The sequence below is a fragment of the Schistocerca nitens genome, chromosome 8 (genome assembly GCF_023898315.1).
Source record: "Schistocerca nitens isolate TAMUIC-IGC-003100 chromosome 8, iqSchNite1.1, whole genome shotgun sequence".
Classification (NCBI taxonomy): Eukaryota; Metazoa; Arthropoda; class Insecta; order Orthoptera; family Acrididae; genus Schistocerca; species Schistocerca nitens.
Window position 1 is genome coordinate 628,210,192 of NC_064621.1, and position 20,649 is coordinate 628,230,840.

The following is a 20,649-nucleotide window of genomic DNA, read 5'->3' on the forward strand; positions in this document are numbered from 1 at the left end:
GGTGACTGAAATTTCGTAAATAGATCTTGCCGCGACGAAAAATGTCTTTGCTTTAAGGACTTCCATCCCAACTCGTGTATCATATTTGCCACATTCTCTCCTCTATTACATTATAATACAAAACGAGCTGCCCTTTTTTGCACCCTTTCGATGTCCTCCGTCAATCCCACCTGGTAAGGATCCCACACCGCGCAGCAATATTCTAACAGAGGACGAACGAGTGTAGCATAAGCTGTCTCTTTAGTGGACTTGTTGCATCTTCTAAGTGTCCTGCCAATGAAACGCAACCTTTGGCTTGCCTTCCCCACAATATTATCTATGTGGTCTTTCCAACTGAAGTTGTTCATAATTTTAACACCCAGGTACTTAGTTGAATTGACAGCCTTGAGAATTGTACTATTTATCGAGTAATCGAATTCCAACGGATTTCTTTTGGAACTCATGTGGATCACCTTACACTTTTCGTTATTTAGCGTCAACTGCCACCTGCCACACCATACAGCAATCTTTTCTAAATCCCTTTGCAACTGATACTGGTCTTCGGATGACCTTACTGGGCGGTAAATTACAGCATCATCTGCGAACAACCTAAGAGAACTGCTCAGATTGTCACCCAGGTCATTTATATAGATCAGGAACAGCAGAGGTCCCAGGACGCTTCCCTGGGGAACACCTGATATCACTTCAGTTTTACTCGATGATTTGCCGTCTATTACTACGAACTGCGACCTTCCTGACAGGAAATCACGAACCCAGTCGCACAACTGAGACAATACCCCATAGGCCCTCAGCTTGATTATAAGTCACTTGTGAGGAACGGTGTCAAAAGCTTTCCGGAAATCTAGAAATACGGAATCAACTTGAGATCCCCTGTCGATAGCGGCCTTTTCCGCTACTTATCCCCCCCTCCCCACCTCTCCCCAGCCCTCTGTATAAACTGCAGCACTTCACCGTCTACCACCCCCACCATACTATCCCTCCCCCTCCTCACCCCCACCTCCTCCTGACCCCCACCCAGTCACCACTCCCATCATGCACTGGTGCTGCTGTTCACAATGTATGTTTCAGTTGCCTGAGACTGCAGTGGTGTGTGCAGGTTGTTTTTGCATGAGTGTGTGTACATTATTTTTGCTATTTGATATAATATGTAGAAGAAATTAATATCTGAATTCCCTGTTCATGAATGTCCTCTGTTCTTCACTCATATATCCACTAAAAAACTGCACAACATGCAAGGAAGTTGTAGCATATGTAAGTAAAAGACAATTAGTTATCAGCATAAAAAATTAGCATGTTCAGTTCTCAAATTGACAAAAAGTTATGTGAGGAGTGGACAGTCTCAGTACAAAGAGAAAATTTCATCCCAACTAAACAGTCCATAGGAAATATCAATTGAATTTAGTCTTCCTTTGGCCTTAAAATTTCTGGCAATGGAACTAGTGTGAAATAATATTTATTGTACAACTGGTGTAGGGAAAATCTGTATTTCCTGTGGATGTATACATGTCTCCATTACTTTGATACTGTATGTTTTCTGCAGGAAGGCTACAACATGTAGTCTTGTCACATTAGTGGTCCATCCATGTCGTGTGACTAGGGCCTCCCGTCGGGTAGACCATTCTCTGGTTGCAAGTCTTTCGAGTTGACACCACTTCGGCGACTTGCACATTGATGGGGATGAAATGATGATGATTAGGACAACATGACACCCAGTCCCCGAGTGGAGAAAGTCTCCAACCCAACTGGGAATCAAACCTGGGCCCTTAGGATTGACATTCTGTCACACTGACCTCTCAGCTACCACGGGTGGACTACATCAGTGGTGCAACAAGAGAATTGCGTGGAAGGAACACAAGTTACTGGAGGGCTGTGTTTCTAAATGATGTGGTACCTCACTTTATTGTGAAACTGTATGAAAATGTAAGTACAAAATGATATGTGTATGCACAACTTCTGTACAACTTTATGAATACAGTTTCTCTGAAACAAAGCGAGCAAGACAGGACAGTGTAACATAATGAATCTAATCAGGAAAACAGTTGTCTAACTAGGTCCATGAGTTGTGAAAAACATTTTGCAGCAGCAGTTGTACAATTATATTTGGTAAACAGAAAATTTTTTTCATAAACCACCGGATAAGACACAATAAAAAACACACAAACACACACACACACACACACACACACACACACACACACACACAAATTTCAAGCTTTCGCAACCCATGAAGAGGAAAGGACGTGGGATTTAAGGGAGAGGGCAAGGAGTCATTCCAATCCCAGGAGCGGGAAGACTTATCTCAGGGGGAAATCTGCCTGTGTCTGTATATGTGCGGACGGATGTGTGTGTGTGTGTGCGCGAGTGTATACCTGTCCTTTTTTCCCCTGAGGTGAGTCTTTCCGCTCCCGGGATTGGAATGACTCCTTGCCCTCTCCCTTAAATCCCACGTCCTTTCCTCTTTCCCTCTCCTTCCTCTTTCCTGATGAAGCAACCTGGGGTTGCGAAAGCTTGAAATTTGTTTGTATGTTTTTTATTGTGTGTATCTACCAGCACTTTCTCATTCTAATCTACACAATCTGGAACCAAAACACTCCAATTCAGTGGTTAACCTTTCCTCCAAACCTCTCTCCCAATCCGAAACCTCTGTCCTATCCAAAGGCCTCACCTTCAGCCCTACTCCCAGATTCAACCAAACAGCCCTCGTCAAAGATTTACTGTCCTACACTTGTACTCTCTGCTGGAAATATCACTTTGCCACGAAGAAAAATAACCCTGATCCTACTCCTAATGACCCAACTCCCCAAGACACTATCCAAATTGAACCCTGCCTGGAACAGTTCAGTCCTCCATCACAGCGGGACCCACCTCCTCTTCCTCAAAATCACCCTCTCCAAACCTTCCAGGAATTTGTCACTTCCAGCCCTGCCTGTCAATCCTCCTTGAAAAACTTTAATCCCACTCCCAACATCACCACAGCTGAAGCCCAGGCTATCCATGATCTGAAGGCTGACCGATCCACCGTTATTCTTCCGGCGGACAAGGGTTCCACGACCGTGGTACTTGATCGTCGGGAGTATGTGGCTGAGGGACTGCGTCAGCTTTCAGACAACACCACATACAAAGTTTGCCAAGGTAACCCCATTCCCGATGTCCAGGCGATGCTTCAAGGAATCCTCAGAACCTTAGGCCCCTGCAAAACCTTTCACCTGACTCCATCAACCTCCTGACCCCACCGACACCCCGCACCCCTACCTTCTACCTTCTTCCTAAAATCCACAAACCCAATCATCCCGGCCGCCCCATTGTAGCTGGTTACCAAGCCCCCACAGAACGTATCTCTGCCTACGTAGATCAACACCTTCAACCCATTACATGCAGTCTCCCATCGATCATCAAAGACACCAACCACTTCCTTGAACGCCTGGAATCCTTACCCAATGTGTTACCCCCGGAAACCATCCTTGTAACCATTGATGCCACTTCCTTATACACAAATATTCCGCACATCCAGGGCCTCGCTGCAATGGAGCATTTCCTTTCACGCCGATCAAATGCCACTCTACCTAAAACCTCGTTCCTCATCACCTTAGCCAGCTTCATCCTGACCCACAACTTCTTCACTTTCGAAGGCCAGACATACCAACAATTAAAGGGAACAGCCATGGGTACCAGGATGGCCCCCTCGTACGCCAACCTATTCATGGGTCGCTTAGAGGAAGCCTTCTTGGTTACCCAGGCCTGCCAACTCAAAGTTTGGTACAGATTTATTGATGATCTGGACTCACAGTGAAGAAGAACTCCAGAATTTCCTCTCCAACCTCAACTCGTTTGGTTCCATCCGATTCACCTGGTCCTACTCCAAATCCCATGCCACTTTCCTTGACCTTGACCTCCACCTGTCCAATGGCCAGCTTCACACGTCCGTCCACATCAAACCCACCAACAAGCAACAGTACCTCCATTATGACAGCTGCCACCCAGTCCACATCAAACGGTCCCTTCCCTACAGCCTAGGTCTTCATGGCAAACGAATCTGCTCCAGTCCGGAATCCCTGAACCATTACACCATCAACCTGACAACACAACACAACTACCCTTCCGACCTGGTACAGAAGCAAATAACCAGAGCCACTTCCTCATCCCCTCAAATCCAGAATCCCCCACAGAAGAACCACAAAAGTGCCCCACCTGTGACAGGATACTTTCCGGGACTGGACCAGACTCTGAATGTGGCTCTCCAGCAGGGATACGACTTCCTCAAATCCTGCCCTGAAATGAGATCCATCCTTCATGAAATCCTCCCCACTCCACCAAGAGTGTCTTTCCGCTGTCCACCTAACCTTCTTAACCTGTTAGTTCATCCCTATGAAATCCCCAAACCACCTTCCCTACCCTCTGGCTCCTATCCTTGTAACCGCCCCCGGTGTAAAACCTGTCCCATGCACCCTCCTACCACCACCTACTCCAGTCCCGTAACCCGGAAGGTGTACACGATCAAAGGCAGGGCGACATGTGAATGCACCCACGTGATTTACCAACTGACCTGCCTACACTGTGATGCATTCTATGTGGGAATGACCAGCAACAAACTGTCCATTCGCATGAATGGACACAGGCAGACAGTGTTTGTTGGTAATGAGGATCACCCTGTGGCTAAACATGCCTTGGTGCACGGCCAGCACATCTTGGCACAGTGTTACACCGTCCGGGTTATCTGGATACTTCCCACCAACACCAACCTATCCGAACTCCGGGGATGGGAACTTGCTCTTCAATATATCCTCTCTTCCCATTACCCACCAGGCCTCAATCTCCGCTAATTTCAAGTTGCCGCCACTCACACCTCACCTGTCATTCAACATCATCTTTGCCTCTGCACTTCCGCCTCGACTGACATCTCTGCCCAAACTCTTTGTCTTTAAATATGTCTGCTTGTGTCTGTATATGTGTGGATGGACATGTGTGTGTGTGCGAGTGTATACCCGTCCTTTTCTCCCCCTAAGGTAAGTCTTTCCGCTCCCGGGATTGGAATGACTCCTTACCCTCTCCCTTAAAACCCACATCCTTTCGTCTTTCCCTCTCCTTCCCTCTGTCGACCTGCCAGCACTTTCATTTGGTAAGTCACATCATCTTTGTTTATATATATATATATATATATATATATATATATATATATATATATATATATATATATATATATATATATATAAAAACACCGGTGTGTCAGACCCACCATACTTGCTTCGGACACTGCGAGAGGGCTGTACAAGCAATGATCACACGCACGGCACAGTGGACACACCAGGAACCGCGGTGTTGGCCGTCGAATGGCGCTAGCTGCGCAGCATTTGTGCACCGCCGCCGTCAGTGTCAGCCAGTTTGCCGTGGCATACGGAGCTCCATCGCAGTCTTTAACACTGGTAGCATGCCGCGACAGCGTGGACGTGAACCGTATGTGCAGTTGACGGACTTTGAGCGAGGGCGTATAGTGGGCATGCGGGAGGCCGGGTGGACGTACCGCCGAATTGCTCAACACGTGGGGCGTGAGGTCTCCACAGTACATCGATGTTGTCGCCAGTGGTCGGCGGAAGGTGCACGTGCCCGTCGACCTGGGACCGGACCGCAGCGACGCACGGATGCACGCCAAGACCGTAGGATCCTACGCAGTGCCGTAGGGGACCGCACCGCCACTTCCCAGCAAATTAGGGACACTGTTGCTCCTGGGGTATCGGCGAGGACCATTCGCAACCGTCTCCATGAAGCTGGGCTACGGTCCCGCACACCGTTAGGCCGTCTTCCGCTCACGCCCCAACATCGTGCAGCCCGCCTCCAGTGGTGTCGCGACAGGCGTGAATGGAGGGACGAATGGAGACGTGTCGTCTTCAGCGATGAGAGTCGCTTCTGCCTTGGTGCCAATGATGGTCGTATGCGTGTTTGGCGCCGTGCAGGTGAGCGCCACAATCAGGACTGCATACGACCGAGGCACACAGGGCCAACACCCGGCATCATGGTGTGGGGAGCGATCTCCTACACTGGCCGTACACCACTGGTGATCGTCGAGGGGACACTGAATAGTGCACGGTACATCCAAACCGTCATCGAACCCATCGTTCTACCATTCCTAGACCGGCAAGGGAACTTGCTGTTCCAACAGGACAATGCACGTCCGCATGTATCCCGTGCCACCCAACGTGCTCTAGAAGGTGTAAGTCAACTACCCTGGCCAGCAAGATCTCCGGATCTGTCCCCCATTGAGCATGTTTGGGACTGGATGAAGCGTCGTCTCACGCGGTCTGCACGTCCAGCACGAACGCTGGTCCAACTGAGGCGCCAGGTGGAAATGGCATGGCAAGCCGTTCCACAGGACTACATCCAGCATCTCTACGATCGTCTCCATGGGAGAATAGCAGCCTGCATTGCTGCGAAAGGTGGATATACACTGTACTAGTGCCGACATTGTGCATGCTCTGTTGCCTGTGTCTATGTGCCTGTGGTTCTGTCAGTGTGATCATGTGATGTATCTGACCCCAGGAATGTGTCAATAAAGTTTCCCCTTCCTGGGACAATGAATTCACGGTGTTCTTATTTCAATTTCCAGGAGTATATATGTCGACCTGCCAGCACTTTCATTTGGTAAGTCACATCATCTTTGTTTCTAGATATATTTTTCCTACGTGGAATGTTTCCCTCTATGATAACCATATCATTAATTTGAACCCAACAATTACGTTTGTTATTGTCGCTGTTGCATTTCGAAATCTTTCCTGTCGTCTTATTTTCTCTTAATTTTCTCTTTCTGTATTTACCAGTAGTCTCACTTTGTATTCACCTTCCCCTTTTTACCGTAATCTACTATACAATTTTATCCCGCCTATATATACTCAATAATACGTAACCCACTTCCAAACCGTAACCAAAAAATTTTATTTTCCGCTTTCAACACCACCGCTGCTATAAAATCCACCGTTTCTAGTTCAATAACAGCTGCTTTCACGTATAAAACAACCATTTCGGCTGGTTCTAATAACTTTCACTATATTTCCACTTCCGTTTTTCGCACATCACTGATCATTTTTAGCCGCTCCCCACAGGTTTTAACGTCATTATTTCTTCGTCAGACAATTGTTAGCCCCATTTTCGTACTCTTTCACCACAACACCACTCCTTTTAATACATTTACACGTTTTTTCGAAATTTTCCCGAATTTCTCCGTCCTTTAACGTGTTTTAGCGGCAAAGATGCCTTCACCTTAACCAGATTACGCTCGCATATTTTATTTTCTCAGGCTTGTCTGACATTTGGCATAACCCCCAAAGGCCTCACTCCATCAACCTCCTGACCCCACCGACACCCCGCACCCCTACCTTCTACCTTCTTCCTAAAATTCACAGACCCAATCATCCCGGCCGCCCCATTGTAGCTGGTTACCAAGCCCCCACAGAACGTATCTCTGCCTACGTAGATCAACACCTTCAACCCATTACATGCAGTCTCCCATCCTTCATCAAAGACACCAACCACTTCCTCGAACGCCTGGAAACCTTACCCAATCCGTTACCCCCAGAAACCATCCTTGCAACCATTGATGCCACTTCCTTATACACAAATATCCCGCACGTCCAGGGCCTCGCTGCGATGGAGCACTTCCTTTCATGCCGATCACCTGCCACCCTACCTAAAACCTCTTTCCTCACTACCTTAGCCAGCTTCATCCTGACCCACAACTTCTTCACTTTTGAAGACCAGACATATCAACATGGGTACCAGGATTGCCCCTTCGTACGCCAACCTATTCATGGGTCACTTAGAGGAAGCCTTATTGGTTACCCAGGCCTGCCAACCCAAAGTTTGGTACAGATTTATTGATGACATCTTCATGATCTGGACTCACAGTGAAGAAGAACTCCAGAATTTCCTCTCCAACCTCAACTCCTTTGGTTCCATCAGATTCACCTGGTCCTACTCCAAATCCCACGCCACTTTCCTTGACGTTGACCTCCACCTGTCCAATGGCCAGCTTCACACGTCCGTCCACATCAAACCCACCAACAAGCAACAGTACCTCCATTATGACAGCTGCCACCCATTCCACATCAAACGATCCCTTCCCTACAGCCTAGGTCTTCGTGGCAAACGAATCTGCTCCAGTCCGGAATCCCTGAAGCATTACACCAACAACCTGACAGCAGCTTTCGCATCCCGCAACTACCCTCCCGACCTAGTACAGAAGCAAATAACCAGAGCCACTTCCTCATCCTCTCAAACCCAGAACCTCCCACAGAAGAACCACAAAAGTGCCCCACTTGTGACAGGATACTTTCCGGGACTGGATCAGATTCTGAATGTGGCTCTCCAGCAGGGATACGACTTCCTCAAATCCTGCCCTGAAATGAGATCCATCCTTCATGAAATCCTTCATGAAATCCTTTGACCGTGTACACCTTCCGGGTTACAGGACTGGAATAGGTGGTGGTGGGAGGGTGCATGGGACAGGTTTTACACCGGGGGCGGTTACAAGTGTAGGAGCCAGAGAGTAGGGAAGGTGGTTTGGGGATTTTATACGGATGAACCAAGAGGTTACAAAGGTTGGGTGAACGGCGGAAAGACACTCTTGGTGGAGTGGGGAGGATTTCATGAAGGATGGATCTCATTTCAGGGCAGGATTTGAGGAAGTCGTATCCCTGCTGGAGAGCTACATTCAGAGTCTGATCCAGTCCCGGAAAGTATCCTGTCACAAGTGGGGCACTTTTGAGGTGCTTCTGTGGGAGGTTCTGGGTTTTAGGGGATGAGGAAGTGGCTCCGGTTATTTGCTTCTGTACCAGGTCGGGAGGGTAGTTGCGGGATGCGAAAGCTGTTTTCAGGTTGTTGGTGTAATGGTTCAGGGATTCCGGACTGGAGCAGATTCATTTGCCACGAAGACATAGGCTGTAGCGAAGGGACCGTTTGATGTGGAATGAGTGGCAGCTGTCCAGCTGTCATAATGGAGGTACTGTTACTTGTTGGTGGGTTTGATGTGGACGGACGTGTGAAGCTGGCCATTGGACAGATGGAGGTCAATGTCAAGGAAAGTGGCATGGGATTTGGAGTAGGACCAGGTGAATCTGATGGAACCAAAGGAGTTGAGGTTGGAGTGGAAATTCTGGAGTTCTTCTTCACTGTGAGTCCAGATCATGAAGATATCATCAATAAATCTATACCAAACGTTGGATTGGCAGGCCAGGGTGACCTAGAAGGCTTCCTCTAAGCGACCCATAAATAGGTTGGCGTACGAGGGGGCCATCCTGGTACCCATGGCTGTTCCCTTTAATTGTTGGTATGTTGGCCTCCGAAAGTGAAGAAGTTGTGGGTCAGGATGAAGCTGGCTAAGGTAATGAGGAAAGAGGTTTTAGGTAGGGTGGCAGGTGATCGGCTTGAAAGGAAGTGCTCCATCGCAGCGAGGCCCTGGACGTGCGGAATATTTGTGTGTAAGGAAGTGGCAACAATGGTTACAAGGATGGTTTCCGGGGGTAACAGATTGGGTAAGGATTCCAGGCATTCGAGAAAGTGGTTGGTGCCTTTGATGAAGGATGGGAGACTGCATGTAATGGGTTGCAGGTGTTGATCTACGTAGGCAGAGATACGTTCTGTGGGGGCTTGGTAACCAGCTACAATGGGGCGGCCAGGATGATTGGGTTTGTTAATTTTAGGAAGAAGGTAGAATGTAGGGGTGTGGGATGTCGGTGGGGTCAGGAAGTTGATGGAGTCAGGTGAAAGGTTTTGTAGGGGGCCTAAGGTTCTGAGGATTCCTTGAAGCTCTGCCTGGACATCAGGAATGGGATTACCTTGGCAGACTTTGTGTGTAGTGTTGTCTGAAAGCTGACGCAGTCCCTCAGCCATATACTCCCGATGATGAAGTACCATGGTTGTGGAACCCTTGTCCGCCGGAAGAATGACGATGGATCGGTCAGCCTTCAGATCACGGATAGCCTGGGCTTCAGCAAGGGTGATGTCGGGAGTGGCAACAGTACCTCCGTTATAACAGCTGGACAGTTGCCACCCATTCCACATGAAAGCAAAGACCTGGTACAGAAGCAAATAACCAGAGCCACTTCCTCATCCCCTCAAACCCAGAACCTCCCACAGAAGCACCCCAAAAGTGCCCCACTCTTGACAGGATACTTTCCGGGACTGGATCAGACTCTGAATGTGGCTCTCCACTTCTTCAAATCCTGCCCTGTTATGAGATCCATCTTTCATGAAATCCTCCCCACTCCACCAAGAGTGTCTTTCCGCCATCCACCTAACCCTCGTAACCTCTTGGTTCATCCGTATGAAGTCCCCAAACCACCTTCCCTACCCTTGTAACCGCCCCTGGTGTAAAATCTGTCCCATGCACCCTCCCATCACCACCTACTCCAGTCCTGTAACCCAGAAGGTGTACTCGATCAAAGGCAGAGCCACGTGTGAAAGCACCCAGGTGATTTACCAACTGACCTGCCAACACTGTGAAACTTTCTATGTGGGAATGACCAGCAACAAACTGTCCATTCGCATGAATGGACACAGGCAGACAATGTTTGATGGTAATGAGGATTACCCTGTGGCTAAACATGCCTTGGTGCACGGCCAGCACATCTTGGCACAGTGTTACACCGTCCGGGTTATCTGGATACTTCCCACTAACACCAACCTGTCAGAACTCCGGAGATGGGAACTTGCCCTTCAGTATATCCTCTCTTCTCATTACCCACCAGGCCTCAACCTCCGCTAATTTCAAGTTGCCGCTGCTCATACCTCACCTGTCATTCAACAACATCTTTGTCTCTGTACTTCCACCTCGACTGACATCTCTGCCCAAACTCTTTGCCTTTACGAATGTCTGCTTGTGTCTGTGTATGTGCACATGGATATGTGTGTGTGTGTGCGCGAGTGTATACCTGTCATTTTTTACCCCTAACGTAAGTCTATCCGCTCCCGGGATTGGAATGACTCCTTTCCCTCTCCCTTAAAACCCACATCCTTTCGTCTTTCCCTCTCCTTCCCTCTTTCCTGATGAAGCAACCATTGGTTGCAAAAGCTTGAATTTTGTGTGTATGTTTGTGTTTGTTTGTGTGTCTATCAACATGCCAGCACTTTCGTTTGGTAAGTTACATCATCTTTGCAGAATGAGATTTTCACTCTGCAGCGGAGTGTGCGCTGATATGAAATTTCCTGGCAGATTAAAACTGTGTGCCGGACCGAGACCCGAACTCGGTCCGGCACACAGTTTTAATCTGCCAGGAAGTTTTACATCATCTTTGTTTTTAGATAGGAAGAAGGTTTCAGAGAGGGTAGCTAGGAGGCAGCCAGTTTGCTAGCTAGGAATACATATGGGAGGAGTGGCAGGTGGACATATATGTTAAGGTCAAGATGGTCTTCGTAAGGACTTTGTAATAAATTTAAATCAACTGATCTATTTTATTCAAATTTTACTGGTTATTTACACCAAGGTAAGTTAAAAAATCATTTTATATATGTATAACACAAGATAAACTCTGAAAAATACTGCAAGTCAGTCTTCTCTTAAATTTTTGACAGAAGACTGCTCTGGCTTCTTCTGCGATAAATTTGATGTTCCTGTTGATGTGCCTCAGGGCTAAACCATTCAGTCAGTTTTTTGCCATGGTGCTATGAAGATGGGTTGCCATGTTTCACAGTGCAGAAAATGATCTTTCTGCTGTGATAACAGTGATGGGCAGAATGTTGGCTTGTGGTCTTATTTTTTCCACAACTGATTTCAGATCATCAGTTCCCCTTCCAGAGCTGTGAAACATGGTGAATCATTTTTGTATATTTGAGACCTCTTCAACACTTTCAAAGTGGACCCATCAAAAATGTTTTATGGTTTTAGCTTCTTTAAATGACCTATGGCTTCAAGGTGTGCACTGGGGAATCTATAGGCTAGGTCATTACACAGAAAATCTAGAAAAGGAATGTAGATTGGCACTCTAAAGTATTCCTCCTGTGACTCATCTGGGGCATTTTTTTTAATTCTTCTGTAGGGCAGTTGTTCTAGGAGGTTTTATCTCAGTGTATAATTTCTCAGCAAGTTCTTCTACTGCCTCAAAGACAGGATGTAAGTGTAAAATAATGTCCTGATGAAGTTCTTTCAAGCTGTGGGCATGCCGCTTCCATGAGTTGCATTGCTTGGAATGGATCAATTTCCTTGTCTTGCAGCTGTCAAGCAAGTGGCAATGTTATCCTAAGCACTTTGGCAACTACACATGATTCTGATAACTGCACAATGTGAAGTAAGGAAAATGCAGTTGTTGCAGTACTGCTTCCACTGTGAATGTTATGTTGCTTCTGGAGGCTAGGAACGATGTTAGGTTAGAAACGATGTCTTGAAAATGCAGAACAGCATCATGCATCTCTACCCAACATGTTTCACACGGTTTCTTTATTGTGTGAATTTTTTCTGTTTGCAGGCATGACTGTATTTTTTCCTCTAGTAAGTCTCATTACTGAGCAGATTCCCTCATGAAGTTTGCTACGGAACCGATTATACCTGTAGCATTTTGTACGCTGATTACAGTACAGGCTTTGCTTACTGCAAGATTGAGCCTGTGGCTAGCACAGTGACAGTAAATTGCTAATGGCTGTTCCTGTGATATAATTGCTTGAACACCTTTAAATTTACCACTCATATTTGCTCCTCCATCATAGGACTGACCTCAGCAATATGCTACATCAATGCCGCTTTCTTCAATGTCCTTGAGGATGGTGTTAGCTAAGTTTTCATCCATTCGGTCAGCAACAGCAACAAATTTTAGAAATTCCTCTCTTACAACACTACTCTCAACATCAAAGAAATGTAAGCATAGCAATCATTGTTAAGAGATGCTTATGTTAGTTGCTTCATCTGCTATTATGGTGAAACATTTTGATTCCTTTATAGAATCAACCATTTTTCCAACAATAACGTCAGCACAGCAAACTAATAAATAATTTTGTATAGTCTTACTTATATAACTGGCATTGTCTGAGACCAACTGCATGTGTTGTATTAATATTTCATTGTCCGCGTCCATTCAAAATTTCAGTGTAGTGTGAAAGTTCCCTCTGAAGCAATTTCCAATGATTCACTTGTCCACCTCCTGACTGTCTTCATCAAGCAATAGTCCATCATCTCTATGCTCCTACAAGGGTGTATTCTGTGCTCCACATAACATTATTGTCTTTATAATTGAGATTAGATTTTTTCTGTTTTCATCCACTCTTCTCTTTCTAACTTCATCCATTCTTATTGAAACATCCATTGACTTCTATTCAATAACATGAAGGAAGTTCTTCCAGGCAACCATATTTCTCTTATGATACTGTTTCTCTTGGTGACAGTACAATTTCAGTTGCTTTCTTACATATTTTCGTTGGTTCATTCACTAATCATACTAAATTTATATCATTATTGCTTCCTTCTCCCCTACTGAAGGGAATGCAAGCCTTACAAAATGTGCCACTTAATTTGTTGCTGTAGGATAGCCCAACATTTTCTTCTAGCTTATTTCTCTCGAACAATTGCCTTTTATAACCTCCTGCAACTTGTAGGAAGTAAAATTTGGTAGGAGGCATCCAAATGCACTTTAACCATCGAAATATTTTGTTGGCAGATGCCGACTTCTGTTTGCCGAATGATTGATATCATGTTCATCTACAATAGTCTCATCATCACATAAACCACTAACGTTACTTACAAAGGAATTACCACTAGAAGCTGAATCCACAATCACTGGAAGTGATGTTCCACCTCCAACATTAATTTCACTTTCACACCTTAAGTTTTTACAACAAACCAGTGAAGTGTCTTTTCTCTTTTAGATCCACTCATATTATCTTCTGTTTACTGCAATGTGGGAAGCAAACACAATAATGCAATCCTACAAACAATTGCTAAAGTGATCACGTTCATTGCATTCATTACACAACTAACAGATTGCCAACCTTATGTGATGCTGCTCACCTGCTTTATCTCTTTGTTTGTTGTTCTCAGTGCTACACTGGCTAAAAAATGGGTTGTGGAAGTGCAACTACTGTCTACTGTAAATGATGTAGCCGACAGATGCACAGTTGCTTTTCACAGTCTTTTACTTTCACTGTTCACAACCACTCAATATTACACAGTTATATGGCCAGTGCACTATTGTTTAACTTTCCATAAGTTCATTAATAGTTAGCAGGTGAACATCCACATACTGCTACAATAGTTTACTATCAAACATCTACTAGCAGCAAAAACCTAACCACAAAGTTCACAATTCTTGAATAATAGAAAGGTACATATGCAACAAACACTGTCATTGCTTTAACACATGGCCTATTGGTGTAACAACTATTTCACTGTTACATTGATACATTGTTGTCGTTCTAACCAACACAGGTACCTCGTCTGAAACCCGGCCATGGACTGACTGACTGATTCGTGACCAAAAATCAGGCCCTTGTATACAATCACAATAATAGGTACTGAAACTTCACATTGTTTGATGTTTAATTTACAGAAATTACAATTAAAACTTAACTCATTCGATTAACTGAATACATAAAAAAATTGGTTCTTTTTAACAGTTTTTTCTTCTGCAAGAGTTAGGCCGAATTATTTGTTTAAATTGTAAAATTAACTAATATTGTTACACAAACAATACTTTTGACAAAACTGTTAATTACTTTGGACTTAATTAAGGGCTGCCTTTCTTAACATGTTTCCGACTAGAGCCAAATAGATACTTTAAGAATACTAGCATTTTGTCTTCCAAATGTTTCTAATTAGTACAGAATTTATATTTGTTTATATGTCAACAACAGAATTTAAGTTACAAAACAATTACTACTTTTGCCCTATATTGAAAGATACTAACTAGGAATAGTCAAAATAAATTAGAAAATCAATTACATCTGTAAAACTAAGCACAAATTTAGATCTGGTGTTATATTCTTTAGCTGGCCATTGGTGGCCGAGCAGTTCTAGGCGCTTCAGTCCAGAACCGCGCGACCACTACGGTCGCAGATTCGAATCCTGCCTAGGGCACGGATGTGTGTGGCGTCCTTAGGTTAGTTAGGTTTAAGTAGTTCTAAGTTCTAGGGGACTTATGACCTCAGATGTTAAGACCCATAGTGCTCAGAGGCATTTATATTCTTTAAAATTGAGGGCCAACCTTTTTCTTATATGTAAATGCAGATTATATTCACATATGTTAATGGTAATTAGTTAAAAGTGAAAAAACGAATTTAAGGAGGCAGATAGCAAAACAAGAGGGGAAGTAAAAATATCCCAGCTTGCTTTGTCACACTTGCTGGTTTAAATTATGCTGAATAGGAGTATCAGCGCTTCTACTACAACCATCTACTGGCCACAGTTGCAAATACATACATGCAAAATGCATGGGTCATGAATACTATGTTCTAACAATCAAAGTTTTATGTTGTATACTAACACCATCTTGCCACCTTGGGTGGGAGGGGGGGGGGACTGGGGGGGGGGGGGGAGGGTGTGTTTGTGTACATGACCCTGTGTCCACTCTAAATCTGCCACTGTCTCCACTAATCCGTTTTTAAATTGAAAACAGATGGTGCTGCTGCCCAGGCTTGGTCACCAGTTGGCTTTGCCCTGTTATATGTAAGTGCTTAAAATATGCACAAAAATACATGAAATGTACACCAAACAAGGAAAATATTTACCAGAAATATACTAATATGCCCTCAAAATGAACAAATCTGCATCTAAAACCAACACCAAATACAGCTGGAAAAATGGGAATCTAAAAATTTGTTATGCATTTCTGAGATTATGATAATAATTAACCGATTCTGTACTGATTTTAGGTGTGTCTGTTTAGTAAATTACCAAATATTTTTCCAGATCTTCCATAAAGACCATCCTAACATCTGCCAAATTATTTTCACATTTGGAAAAACCTCTCTGCATTACATTATGGTTCAACATAGAAATTCATTCTTGCAGTGTCACCTGCAAAATAATCCTCAAGAAGTACAAGCAGAATCATAAAGCCAAATATAATGTTTTTCTTTAACTCACAAATTTAACAGCAAGCAAGTATGTGGTGATTTTCAAATGAACTGAAAAACTAACTTTCAGCATTTCTTATAAATTGAGAGAATCTCAGTTTGCTACAGATACTGCAGAAACTGTAATGGCTGAGCATTTAATCATAATTTTTACTTTTTATGAAGCAATAACAGCTGACTGAATGCTGCATTTATAGATTGTGTGAAATGTTGACTTGTTTTCACATTCAAGATAAGCAGCTGCTGACAGCTGTCATAGAAATAAATTGTATTTATATGAGTTCTTAAATTTTGTTTTATGTTCCTTTATAACTGATGACCACTTCTTCACAACAGTCAGGAGTGAAGTCCGGCTGACTTGGTAGTACATAACAAATTTTACATGCACTGCCATAACCATGCAAAATTAGGCATGTAATTTAATGGAGTCTGTCTAATGATAAATAAAACAGGAAACAGCCTACTAAATTGTAAAAACATTATTTTAAAAATTTCTCACCTAAATCTTTACTTTTCTTGCTTTTTGAGCAGTGAAGGCCTTCACCAGTTTCTCCATGTGGAATGAATGTGTGACCTGTCTCTCCAGTGTTATTATGGCAAGACCTCTTCACCACTCATTGCCCATTGAAGATCTGAGATAGATTTTTAATGATCTTTGTCTTGGATAAGCTACATGCTGCAGAAGCTGTACTCTCTGCCATGCACAAAAGTGTTCTTAACACAACTGTTACATTTGGGAAACACCATGTTGAAGATGTGCTGAAATGCTTCCAAACGTATATTCACAGTCTGAGGAAGCACAGGGGACAACAGTCCCAACTTGTTTGCAAGATTTGCCAAATGTCTCCAGAATGCATTTTAGGGTCTCTCAAAACTTCTGCAATGTGTCTACATTCTCTGCTGAAATTTTATTTCTTTGTTGTCAAGTTCTTAATGTCAAAAATAGCACTGAACCTGTCACAACAGTTACTGAGCTGCTGAAGTGTTTCCTTCAAAGACATAATAGCGATGTCTGCCACAACATAGAAGTGTACCCTTAAGTTGTTCTCTTCCTCTGGAATGGGTTCATCCTTTCTTTCACAAAAAACTGCCTTTTAATAGTTGCAGGTCTGGACTTTGTTAAATCAGTAACACTTCCTAAAGATGCAACCAGTTCATCTGCTCCTCTCTCAGCCTTTTCAGATCCGTTGGCTCTATATTTGTCAATAACAGTAAGTGTTAATTTTATTAATTTTACTGTAGTGTCTAATTGTTTACCTTCTTGATGAATTGTTTTATTGACTCTGTTTACTTGGCAAAGGGCATTATGCCCTATCACATCATGCAAAGAAAAATTAAATTTTGAGATTTATTTCAAGGGACTCGATTCTTCACTAAAACACACTGGATCATTTTTGAATAGCTTCCTTAAGTCTGTTAATGCAATTATTACATTATTAAGATCAGATCTTACAATCTGAACACTTTCAACCCTAGCCTCTCATCTTGTATCACACAGTGGCTTCATAGTCAGGTTTACATGATTCTTGAGTGCTTCCCAGCACTTTACAGAGGCAGAAAAAAATATGAAAAAATCTTTGAAACACATCAAATGAATGTAGAGCAATTACAGATGATTTAACTGAATCACTAATAACCAAGCAAGGGATATAATGAGCTCTAGGAATTTCTTTGATGTGAGCTTGAGTACCTTTCTTCTTGCTCTTCATGTTGCTCCTGTTGCCATAAGCTTGTCCCCCTACAATTTGCAAGTGGTATGCCAAGAGTATGTAGTATCTGAAGTAATAATTCAGTAAGATCTTATCCAGCAGTGTCACTCACTTCAAAAAACAAACATGTTCTTCAGTTGCCACTGGTCTGGAAAACACATCTACCACTCTTAAAGCCACACTTAATTGTTCCTTGTGACTTAAATCTGGTGCACAGTCCACTATTATTGAATAATCTTTATTTCTGAGTGAAGTATCCTTCACGATAGATACAATCACATAAGAAATTATGCTAATGGTTTTGTATGACCTTACTTAAGTAAGTAACCAACCTTCCACATTTAGCCACATGATTAGTAGGTTCATTTAATACAGGACTGAACTTGGTCATTAATTCTACTTGCAATAAAAAGTTTTCATTACCTGGATTTGCTGACATTTCATGGTTGCCTCTTAATGGAAGATTTCTTTCAGCAAGGAAAGATACTATGAAAAATAATGTTAACAAAACCAATCTCCATGTCTTTTCTTCCTGATCAATTTGATCTTGAGTTGCCCGATCGACTGACTTTGAGTTTTTAATTCTCTGCAAAAGCTCTTTCTGCTTGCACATTTCAGTAATGTGATAGTGTGACAGTTCATGGTTAGAGAGAGCTTTGCCAATCTCTTAAACCATTATCTGTCATAATGCCAGAACTTGAATTAAGCAACTAGCAATAAAAGCAATAAACAACATCTTTTGTTTGAGAATATACAATGCATGTTCACTTAACGATGGAGGCAATGAAAAACAGTAAAACACCATCTTGTCTCTGTATCCACAGGAACTGTGACATTCTTGCAGATCTTCCTTAATTGCTCTTATCAAAAAATTGTCATTTATAATATCTGCCCAGGTTCCTGTATCGCTAAGATCATCAACAACTAGTAAACTGTTACCTTCCTTGGATGGTATTCTTTCATCTCAGAGATCTTGTCTCTGGTTTCTTCCACAGTAACATTATTCCACTAGTGGAACAGTTTCATCAGCCATTAGTTCTTGCTTACATGAAACATATGATTCTTCAGAATTATCAACTGATGAAGCTTTATTAACATACAGTCTTTCACATTACACTCTATATTCACTGAACCGCTGTCAATTCAGTTTAAACTTTTATTTCATGAACCATTCTGCCACAACAGGACCCATATGGTAAGTCTCCCCTGACCCGCCGTTCTGGGTGACTTTCCCAAAATCTATCCCTTTTCCTAGACCTCTGCAGTCCTTTTCCTTCACCCTTCTTCTTTCCCCTTCAATCCTTCTGCCTGATGAAGGAGCCACTGACTCCAAAAGCTTGACAATCATGACAGTCTTTTATGTGTTTGTTCTGCTGTCGCTTGGTGAGTAGATTTTTCATCTGATATAGGTTGAGTGTGAAACCCAGTTTTGATTTGTTGGCAGGATAAACAGCATTATGCACAGTGGTGACAGTCATGGTTTACATTATGCCACACAAAATGGTCCATAATCAGCCATGTCATATTCCTGGTGCCAGGACAGCTGAGGTTGTGAAGTCTGTCAAATACTTTGCACCACATGTTTAGGGGCACCATTTGGCCGTGGTTTCCCCAGATAGACATCACAGAGTAATATGGTAGTTGTTGAAGGCAAAGTGTGTTATTCAATGTGAAGGCCCATGTTTCCATCAGTGAGTAGCTGAGTGATGGCGGGGTCATTTGTTTGTTCTTGCGTCATGTGTTTGCAGTTGTATTGTAGGGAGATTTGTAGAAATATGTGAGAAATGATCAGTGAAAATATTACTGGCTCTGTGAATGTGTCGGATGTCAGTCGTGTATTGGCTGATAAGATCCAAGTGGTGAAATGTCGGGGCCTGCTGTCTGTGAATGGACTGCAAATGGCATAAACTGAGGACTTACAATCTGCAAATATTGTTATATGCCAACCTTTGATGTTTTCTTTGAAATAATGCACAGTGGAGTAAGCTGAAAGCAGCTCACAGTTGGATACTGACCACTTTGATTGCACGGCTGAGAGTTTCTAGGAGCAGAATCAAAGTGGTTGTGGCACACCTTTAAGAATCTGTTGAAGAACTTCTCCAGTGGTGTTGCTCACGTCCATTGTAAGTGTCAATTCTGCATATGGTTGTGGTTGTGTAACAGCTTGAACTGAGCAGTTTTCAGGGTGGCAAATGTCTGCCATTCTTTCTGGGATCCATTTCTTTTTTGTGTGTTTGTCTTTGCCTTTCAAGGTATCTGTTAGAGGGATCTGCAGCTCAGTACCTGTGGGAGGTGCCAGCAGTAGAAGTCAAGAATCCTGGGGAATTGTAGGTCATCATACATTTCTGGGCGAGGAAGGTCTTGCAACAGCAGCGTATGTTCAGTTGTCAGTTTGAGCCAGTGGCATTAAGAGTGTGCAAAAGGAAGGTGACTTCTGTCTGGCAAAGTTGTGATTTCACCTCATTAATGACCACTCCATTCTCCTGCAGCACAGACATAAGTTTTTCTAGGTGCTGTGAGTGCTCACCAATGGGACACAAGAAGCTGAGTATATTGTTGAGATACATAAAGCAGAAGGGGAAGTGGAATAAGAGACCATCAATGAACTGCTGCCAAGTCTGTGCAGCATTTTTAAGCCCATACAGCATAAAGAGATATGCAACAATCTGAATGGAGTTATAATGGCAGTGTTGTGAATGTTGTTGGGGTGCATCAGTATTTATAGGTAGGTCCACTTGGAATTGATCACACTGAAAACTGTAGCACTTGTGAGGGTGTGCATGAAGTCCTGTATGTTAGGAATGGGGTAGCTGTCATGCTCTGTTTGAGAATTGATAACCCTGTAATCATGTCACAATCTTGTAGAACCATCTTTCTTAAGCATGAACTTCATTTTGGA